An 11,038-nucleotide genomic window follows, 5' to 3' on the forward strand; every position below is an offset into this window, starting at 1 on the left:
ATATAAGCAGTGCAGAATATATAAAATATGAAGTTAAATTTCATATTAACAGGTGACTAATATCCCCAGAATATGATTAAAAAAGCAAGTACACTTCTTATAGCTATGCTAATTTTTAGCGCGAATAAGCAATGAAAAAATTAACGAAATTTATCCATGAATTTATTAATTTAAAATTCTAATTACCAATACCTGCCGTATCAAATCAGTTGGCGAAACACATTATCACCTTCAAAGTTGCTATAGTACAAAGTTTGCTCTTCTCCACCAAGCTCAAACAGTGTTGTCACCGAGGACGTATTTGACTATTAAGTCCTGTTTCCATTAGTGACGTACAAATGCGTTGCCTGTGTGGTTTCCCACTCAGATAATGAACTGACATCTTTGATGCGGTGATGTCACAGTTTCGAGCGCAAGGTCCATGCTGGAGTATCCGAAAAAGAAAGGTTTACCTCGAAAGAGTATAATCTTGTCTGTCTACTGATCTTGGTCGCCTTCATGAAACTGAATTTTTAGCAGAAAAGTAACCATCAAATTTCCTTTTATGCGTTACGTTTCTTTTCATAAATAATTTAACATAATACTTTGTTTAGTAGCATGTATTTTATGCATATTTCATGTATTTCTTTACAGTTTTGTTAAATTTTAAAATTATCTTTATTATTTACGTTATTTATAAAATACTAACTAGTCTTTAGGTTTAAAAAATGTATGCCACGAATAAAGATTAATTTTTAGCCCGAAGGGCGTTAAACGAAGGGCTATTAATTTCGTTTTGGCGTTTTGTGGCTTTTCTCTATAAATGGCGTTTCACTTATCAAATTGTTGCCATCAAATATTAGAGCCCTGCATTATACTCGTATTTAAAGAAATTAAATAATGAAGCATCTGCATGAATGCATGTATGTATGCTTCGCACCTTGTGAAAAAGCAATGGTACCTAGAGACATCAAATTTTGAATAACATAGTCCTCCGCTCCAATATGGGCATCTGGAAGCCTACATTTGGAATTTATATTATTATCTATTTCATATTTTGTAAAACTTTAACGAATTTTCGATTAAGAAACTCAAGGATTTCAAAGAGAGCAATGACAAAACTGTACGAAAAAAAATATATTTTAATCTTCAGCGAGCAAAACTGTGTACTGGAAATTCTAAAGATATGCTGTTTTTAAATTATTTTGTGATATTGCTGTTGAATTTAATTTTAAGAGCGAAGATCATGATATTTAATAAATAAAGGTAACACAGAAAACATTAAAAAAGACTTTTTGGGCGTGATATAAAATCTGAATACTTTCAGATTTTTTTGTATTAATTAATTGTAATCCTCTTAGATAAATTATTTCTATTATTTTGCACATACACTTTGTATAATTTGAGAAAAATTTCGGGTTAATATTTAAAACGTTATATATATGCATTGCTGGTTATTATTTTTTTAATCTCGTTCATGCTCTTTGCTATTAATTTTAAATCAAGATTTTTATCTGCTTACGATTCTGCAAAGGAAAATTAATGAATCGAGCTTTAATAGACGTAATCGAACTCAAATTATTGTTAACTGAAAGTAAATCTGGCAGTATGAGCTTCTTAAGCGCTCAGATTTCAATTTTTATATAAATATATTTTTCTCTGTCATTTTTTCCTTTTAATTAACGGGCTTGGGATAACTCAATTATAGCTTCTGTTCTCCCTACAATGTATTAATTCATTGTTTTTAATGAGAATGATGGAAAAAAGGAATTTAGCAGGTATTACTCTCAATTAACTTTTCAAAATTTAAATAACTTCTTCCCTTTAATGAGAACCTCTCCTCCTATTACCCATTTCTTTCATTTCCAGCTTATATAGCTTTCTGTGATAAGAAATACAGAAAAGAATGTTTTTTAACTCCTCTTTCTTTATATGTATTTAAAATAATAATAAAATGGTACGCTTTTGTTATTGGAATCGGATTGAGGAATGTAGGTGTGTATGCATGTGCGAATGGATGGATGTATGTATATGAGGACGTATGTATATATGTACACACATACATATATGCAGATACATACGTCCACACGTTCATATGTACATACATTTCTGAATCCAGTTTCGATAACAGAAGAGTGACAATAAAAGTGTTAAATCAAAATCGGTTAAATAACAGCAAAAGTTAACATTCTAAAATAGAATCCTCTTAACGAACTATTATAACTACAATGTTTGCCATTTCAAGCTAAAATCTTTTATTCCTGTGATAATGTTTTAACTTATCTGCACTCTTAACTTAACGATTATCTTATTCAAAGCCTTATATTTCGCATTCGTAATGTTTCAATGAATTAAGTTTTCATTTTTTTTCGCTTTTGAACCAACCTTCAGTTAAATTACTTATATTGTTATATTTTTTATGAGATTATATGTGTGTGTATTTTTGTTATACTAAGAATACACAGCAGGTTTCCTGCTGATATAATTCTAGAGACAAGAACTAGTCAAAAATATTATATAAAATTTAAGATATCTTGGATATAATTTAGTTATTACTTGACAATTTATATATATATTTATATGCCTTACATGTGTAATATATTCTTTGTCAACAAAATATATTTTGTTTCAATGTGAAATGTGTTTAGCTCATTTTTTACTTCTCAAGATATTTTCTATTTATTAAAGACTTCTTTTTTTTTTTTTTTTTGTATTTCAATGTAAATATTATGCAAAAGCAACTTTGTGTGAGTCTGCGAAAAATAAAGATATTTCATGCACAAAATACGCCTTAAGAGTTTTTTTAATAACTATATTATTTTCTACACGTACGTTTCATAGATCAAATGAGATTGCGATCCTCATCAAATATTTTAAAAATAAGTCAGTATTTAAAATTAACACTATAAAAATTCAGTGCGTAACGAAGTTATAGATAGATAAATTTTTTTATTCGTGTTCAAAAAATAAAATGTTTTGACATCAATTTATGAGATTAAGGAAAAAAACCCCTCTCATTCAAATTTAAAAAGAAAAGATTACACCTTTTAAAGTGAACATAGTACATTATATCATAAATCTAACCCACACTGATAGACAAGGGTTGTGTTACAAGGAAGTGCTTCTTATGTATTTTGTGTATTAATTATGTTTTGGAAACTAAAATTTACTTGTTAAAATGAACGCTAAGGGGAAGGGGTTTTTTATATTTTTTTTTAAATTCTTGACGACAATGTGCAATATTTCTGCTAATTGTAGTACATCTTTATTAACTAGTTAACAAGTTATCAAAAAATGGCATTGCTTAAAAAATGATGGACGATTAATCAATGATATATGCATAGTTGGGCATATTTATCTAATAACATGAATTTTTTTTTCAAGATACTCATGTATCAGCGCACAAAATTAGAATTACTGGTAGGGCTCAAACAGTCTGGTAAGCACCATCTCCAAGTGGACCAGCTGCTTTGCCAGTGGAGTAAAGTTAAAATGATTCAATGAAAAAGTCAATATCGTGGGATAATTAAAGGAAAGCGAAACCGATATTAAAGCTTACAAGATTAAACCATAATTTAAGCTAAACGCATGTTTAGCCTTTCTAGATTCAGGACAAATTATTTTCTCGTCTCTACCTGAAAATCTAGACAGAGACATTCTACCAAGTGGTTAGGTGGTATTGTCTTATGTTTCCACCTATCTAGCATTAGGAAATGCATCAGATAACATTGTAAGATACAGTAGCTGTTGTTGCTCAAGACATAATTACATAATTTACATAATTATCATATTATTTCAGATACTCAAATTACTTTACAGCAGAACATACAATAGTGCACATTGCAAATAAGCTTTACATAGACAAAACTTTACAGACATTAGATAAATTTACAGACATATATTGTGTGACATCTAAATAGAATAAAAGTACAGGGAGTTTAACTTCTAGAAACAAACTGAGTGAATGTTAAATTCTTGTTCTAGGCACTGTTCCTATCAACCAAAAATAAAATAAAATAAAATAAAATCGTAAAAGCAACTTAAAGCTTATTTGTACTTCGGTTGGAAATTACAAAACTAAAACGTTAAAAAAAAACTTTAGAACAACTTTTTGCGACCTGATATTACAACAATAACTTGCAAAGTAAATAGTAGATTAGAGACTTCAAATCAAACACGGCTGTTAACCGTCAATGCTAGCAGAAACCAGGCTACTATGGCTGGTGTTTCAGCAAATCGATTACAAGCTTTCAGAAGAGATAGAGTACATCTAGACGATGGAAAAACACTTAGCAATGCATGGTTGTACAGTAGTGACGACACAAAACAAAAGAAAAGAAGGACAAGAACAGGGTGAGAATACATGTTTATTATGCTTAGTAAAACGGAAACCAAGAAATAAGAACAAAAACAGACGATCGTCATCAAAGAAGGTGTTCGAAATTACCTTGGAAACGTATCCTCAGCATGAGATCCTCAGGGATGGTCCGGTTCCTTGGCTAGCAAGATCGTCAGACCTCAGTTGCATTAACTACTTCCTCTGGGGGTACGTCAAGACACTGGTGTACGAAACCCCCTTTAGAAGCGCTGAGGAATTTGTTGTACGCATCCAAGCAGCTGCTGGGTGAAGTCCGGAACATGCCCGGTATTTTTCGAAACATCAGATCTTCCATGCGCCGGAGATGTGAGACCTGCATCAGAGTCGTGATTTCGCATACCTTCTTTGATGACAATCGTTGACTATTTTTATTCTTATTTCTTGATTTCTCGTATACTAAGTATAATAAACATGTTTATAATAAATACGTTTTCTCACCCTGTTGATGTTCTTCCTTTCTTGTGTTTTGTGTTGTTATTACCGCGCCAGGAAAGCCTTTTCAACCATACATTGCTACATGATTTTCCATCGTCTAAATGTACTCTTATCTCTCCTGAAAGTTTGCAATCGATTTGCTGAAACAACTTGTATAAGAGTTACAATGTTACGGGCTGAATTGCTATTCCTCTTTCCCTTTAACCTATATTCTCACTCGTTATTTAAACTCTCTAAATTTACATTTCTTGCAGATACAAAAACATAAATGCAGGAAACATAAGAAATAAAGCGTTAAAACATTGAGATGTCTTGCACGCTTGGGAAGTGGGTTATAAATTAAAAATTTGTTAACTAAGCTCATCAAACTGAACAAAATTAATTAAATTTTGAAATTTACCTGAATTAAATCAAATCTCTATTGTCTTCAAAATAACGTCCTTTCTTCTTCATGCAGCAGCACCAGCGTTTGCGCTACGATTAATTGCTACCTGAAAAATGTTATTTGAAAAACATCCAGAAATCTCTGTAATTTGGTCTGAACGCCCTTACATGGAGCTGAAATGTTCTTCATCTTAGGTTTGGAGAAAAAAGACGCAGGCCATCAAATCTGCGGAGTAGTTAGATGGAAACACAGCATAAAACCTTACTTTTATTTCAGCATAAAACCTTACCTTCTTTACAGCACTGTGACTTTGTTATGGTGAAGCAACTAGTTTCCATCAGGTGAAATCTTTTGCGACGAGTCTCTCAGCAGACTCATAACATCAAAATAAAGTGCTTAATTGCCTATCTAACCTTCCTTTCCTTCTACAGACGAAACAACCTCCGGTCCTAAAACAATTAAGCCGAGGAGAATTTGTGCTATTTTATGAGCTAATAGTAATCATTGGTTTGACTAAGGCAAAACACTCGATGTTTATTTGCTTAAGGGATGCCTTCGTGGAGGAATTTCTAAAGAAAACTGGCTCATATACGCATTACACATGGAGAAAACCCCGAAAGCGCCCATGCAACCAGCCCATTGGTCAGGCTTCGAAAGATAGACTAAACTACCAGTGTTCAGCGACTTAACCGCTCGGCCGCTGTTGTGTCTAATAAGAATTATTAATTTTATTTTTATACAAGCATAAATTCATATTATATTATTTTTGTTTACATTTATCACAATGCAGAGTATAAGCCTCTGGGTGTTTGGAGGTACAGGCTAAAACAGCTCAGGAAACTATTTGCAATTTTCGCACTATAGTTTAGGTTCGGTCAGAAAATTTTTATAAGTGCCTAGTATGATCGTTACCAAGACACCTTAAACCAAGATCAATACAAAAACCAGATTAGACTCTTCCCAACGCCGACGTCACTTACTTAAAAGTGGGAGAAAGAAGCTGCAAAAGGGATAGCTGCTTATCAAGCAGACTAGAAGTCAGTGACGTCACACTTCAGCAAGCCTTGCGATGTGATAACTTGGCTTTAAACTATAGCTGAGGAGTGCATTACAAATTGAGTTTCACCAAAACTATGAGATACATTATTAAATTTAATGTATTACATCTTCAAAAAACTAAATTACACTTCGCATTACAGTATTAAATAACAGAGCACTAGCAAATAGAAAAAACTGTTCCCTATTGAATATCAAACAAAACGATAGTTTAGCAGGTTCTGACCTCTAAAAGGAAGTATCACCAGGACTATGAAAATGAGAAAAAATTTACAAGAAAATAACTTCAGTACTTACTCACGCAATAATTAAGAAACCTGCTAATTTTTACTAGTACCTCTTAGTTTCACAGCGTGTTGATTGTCCATGTTTTTCGGTTCTAGAGAACTGGTATCTTAAGATGAAAGAAGTCCATGAACCGTTATTGAAAGATATAATGCTCTAACTTGTTCACATATGTCTGTATTACTGAATGTAAGTTTATTATTTATCTAACCTTGAGGGATTAATTATTGATGTACAATCTCCTTCCTTCATGCCTAAAATGATTACCATTAATGTCTTCATTTCACTCCGATATTTCCTTGAATTCTTTGGTCTTGAGAATTTTGAACCTTCATTTTGGGGTTAATTCTTTGTCTCAGAATCGTAGCTATTAATCAGAGTTACTGATACTATGGGAGACACTGATCAGCTAGAAGCTATTCTAGTCTAATAACACAGACTACTCAATTAACTGTAACTAAAAACTTCCAGGAAACGTTCCAGTGTCTGGAAACTTAGAACCTTCATTTGAAGCCTTTTTCTTTGTTTCAGAATCTTAGCTATTAATCATATTTTTTGATACGATTTTATAAAAGATCTTGAAGTCGAATAGTATAGAATATTCCATAACCTAAAATTCACATTATGTAAAAAATCTTAAAGCTGAATAGCACAGAATATTGCTTACCCTAAAAATTCAGATTCTATAAAAAATCTTAAAGCTGAATAGCACAGAATATTGCTTACCCTAAAAATTCAGATTCTATAAAAGATCTTAAAGCCGAATAGCATAAAATATTGTATAACCTAAAATACAGAATTTGTAAAAGATCTTAAAGCCGAATAGCATAAAATATTGTATAACCTAAAATACAGAATTTGTAAAAGATCTTAAAGCCGAATAGCATAAAATATTGTATAACCTAAAATACAGAATTTGTAAAAGATCTTAAAGCCGAATAGCATAAAATATTGTATAACCTAAAATACAGAATTTGTAAAAGATCTTAAAGCCGAATAGCATAAAATATTGTATAACCTAAAATACAGAATTTGTAAAAGATCTTAAAGCCGAATAGCATAAAATATTGTATAACCTAAAATTCAGATTCTATAAAAGATCTTAAAGCCGAATAGCATAAAATATTGTATAACCTAAAATACAGAATTTGTAAATGATCTTAAAGACGAATAGCATAAAATATTGTATAACCTAAAATACAGAATTTGTAAAAGATCTTAAAGCCGAATAGCATAAAATATTGTATAACCTAAAATACAGAATTTGTAAAAGATCTTAAAGCCGAATAGCATAAAATATTGTATAACCTAAAATTCAGATTCTATAAAAGATCTTAAAGCCGAATAGCATAAAATATTGTATAACCTAAAATACAGAATTTGTAAAAGATCTTAAAGCCGAATAGCATAAAATATTGTATAACCTAAAATACAGAATTTGTAAAAGATCTTAAAGCCGAATAGCATAAAATATTGTATAACCTAAAATACAGAATTTGTAAAAGATCTTAAAGCCGAATAGCATAAAATATTGTATAACCTAAAATACAGAATTTGTAAAAGATCTTAAAGCCGAATAGCATAAAATATTGTATAACCTAAAATACAGAATTTGTAAAAGATCTTAAAGCCGAATAGCATAAAATATTGTATAACCTAAAATACAGAATTTGTAAATGATCTTAAAGACGAATAGCATAAAATATTGCTTACCCTAAAAATTCAGATTCTATAAAAGATCTTAAAGCCGAATAGCATAAAATATTGTATAACCTAAAATACAGAATTTGTAAAAGATCTTAAAGCCGAATAGCATAAAATATTGTATAACCTAAAATACAGAATTTGTAAAAGATCTTAAAGCCGAATAGCATAAAATATTGTATAACCTAAAATACAGAATTTGTAAAAGATCTTAAAGCCGAATAGCATAAAATATTGTATAACCTAAAATTCAGATTCTATAAAAGATCTTAAAGCCGAATAGCATAAAATATTGTATAACCTAAAATACAGAATTTGTAAAAGATCTTAAAGCCGAATAGCATAAAATATTGTATAACCTAAAATACAGAATTTGTAAAAGATCTTAAAGCCGAATAGCATAAAATATTGTATAACCTAAAATACAGAATTTGTAAAAGATCTTAAAGCCGAATAGCACAGAATATTGTATAACCTAAAATACAGAATTTGTAAAAGATCTTAAAGCCGAATAGCATAAAATATTGTATAACCTAAAATACAGAATTTGTAAAAGATCTTAAAGCTGAATAGCACAGAATATTGCTTACCCTAAAAATTCAGATTCTATAAAAGATCTTAAAGCCGAATAGCATAAAATATTGTATAACCTAAAATTCAGAATTTGTAAAAGATCTTAAAGCCGAATAGCATAAAATATTGTATAACCTAAAATACAGAATTTGTAAAAGACCTTAAAGCCGAATAGCATAAAATATTGTATAACCTAAAATACAGAATTTGTAAAAGATCTTAAAGCCGAATAGCACAGAATATTGTATAACCTAAAATACAGAATTTGTAAATGATCTTAAAGCCGAATAGCATAAAATATTGTATAACCTAAAATACAGAATTTGTAAAAGATCTTAAAGCTGAATAGCACAGAATATTGCTTACCCTAAAAATTCAGATTCTATAAAAGATCTTAAAGCCGAATAGCACAAAATATTGTATAACCTAAAATTCAGAATTTGTAAAAGATCTTAAAGCCGAATAGCACAGAATATTGTATAACCTAAAATACAGAATTTGTAAAAGATCTTAAAGCCGAATAGCATAAAATATTGTATAACCTAAAATACAGAATTTGTAAAAGATCTTAAAGCCGAATAGCATAAAATATTGTATAACCTAAAATACAGAATTTGTAAAAGATCTTAAAGACGAATAGAATATTGCATATTCTAAAATTCAAACGACTTCCGCAAAGCGTTTTAGTTGTGGTGCAAGCAAAATTAATAATGCAAAAGAGGACAAATTTGAAGAAGATATGTGCTAGATTTAAATTATGTTAGCTTTTAAAATTTGTTCGCTGTTAAGCGTTTTTTTCTTTTTAATCAACGTAACATTTGAAAAACAGAGATGTTGTGTAACCATTGTTAGGTAATATTTAGGCTACCACGTAGAAAAATTTTAATAGAAGCTGAGAAGATCCAGGTTTTTAATACTTTAATTTCTTGAGAAATTACTAAGATTTCGGTTTTCAGTTTTATACTTAAGCTCATTTCGTAACTCTGCGAACTTTTACTTTTGAACAAAAGACAGTTTATTGCAAAAGACGGAATATTGCAGTCCATTAACAGAACGAGGTCAAATAACCCTTTCCTTCTCATAATTCGTACATTATGATTCGCTGGAAGTCAAGAGAATAATGCTTTTAGTTCAGGCTGGGTAAGTCACATATTTTTCTTCCCACCGGGTAGTATGCATAATCTTTCAATTATTGAAAAGATAGCAGCGTGCTGAGAGGTTCAAAATTATGCAGTAAAATGTTAATTAACTAATACAAGCTGGCATGAATTTTTTTGTGATATTGCATTAAATTTTTGATTTTTGGCTTATAAAATCTTAAAATGGAATGAAAATTTTAAATGAATTTTTTAACAGAGCCTTCAGATCATCGGCATTTTCTTCTGAAATTTATAAGACTGTTTTCTCTCTGAAAATTTTGTTCTAAAAAATGTTATGGCTGCTATTTTGTTTTCAGTTAGTTCTTTAACATTTACCTTTAGTCAAAGCATGAAACATTTCTGCATAAATGCAAAATAAATTTTAATTCAATTTTTAACAGTTTCTAATTCTAAATTTTTAAATTAAATTATTAACCGTTTCTAATTCTGAATTTTTAAATTTAATTTTAACCGTTTCTAAACCCAAGTGATTATTAAACACTTCGAAAAAAAACCCTCTTCGAAGTATTTATTGTTTTCATTTCGGGAATTTGTTGGCATAGCAAACTATAATGTATTCTTATGTGAGGAAATTCTTTATTGCAAGCCTCGTGCGTAAGAAATCCAGTAAAATAACTGTATCCTGAATAATTAAATCTTCTTTTATTGAAGTTATGTAAAGTTAAATTAGTGATGTCATGTAAAGTTAATTTTTTTTCTAATATTTGTTCTTAAATTAATAATTAAAGATCAGATTGTATGTTCTACATCTTTATTTTCTGGTGAACTTAGAAGTTTATGGTAATTGCTCACCTTAAAATTATTTCAGAAGTTTAACCTGAAGTGTTCATATCAAGATCCCTGAAAAAATGTACGCCAGAATAAAGTTGCCTTTTTGTTTAATTTAAAATTTTGCATTGATAATACTTCTATTTCAGTGAGTGATGTTCCCCGAGTATTAAGATTAAGGTTGCAGCGTCGATGAAATAATTTCCAGAAATATTATAAATTGTTCATAAATGAACTTATAAGGTATTTTCACCCTCCTTTCTGCTTGCTTTCTTGCTGTTACAGTAGCACATTCGGTGCGTATTCGAGAGGTTT

This window comes from Stegodyphus dumicola, chromosome 7 (genome assembly GCF_044657685.1).
Source record: "Stegodyphus dumicola isolate Sdum_Otavi_A_Nest chromosome 7, ASM4465768v1".
In the NCBI taxonomy this organism is placed as follows: Eukaryota; Metazoa; Arthropoda; class Arachnida; order Araneae; family Eresidae; genus Stegodyphus; species Stegodyphus dumicola.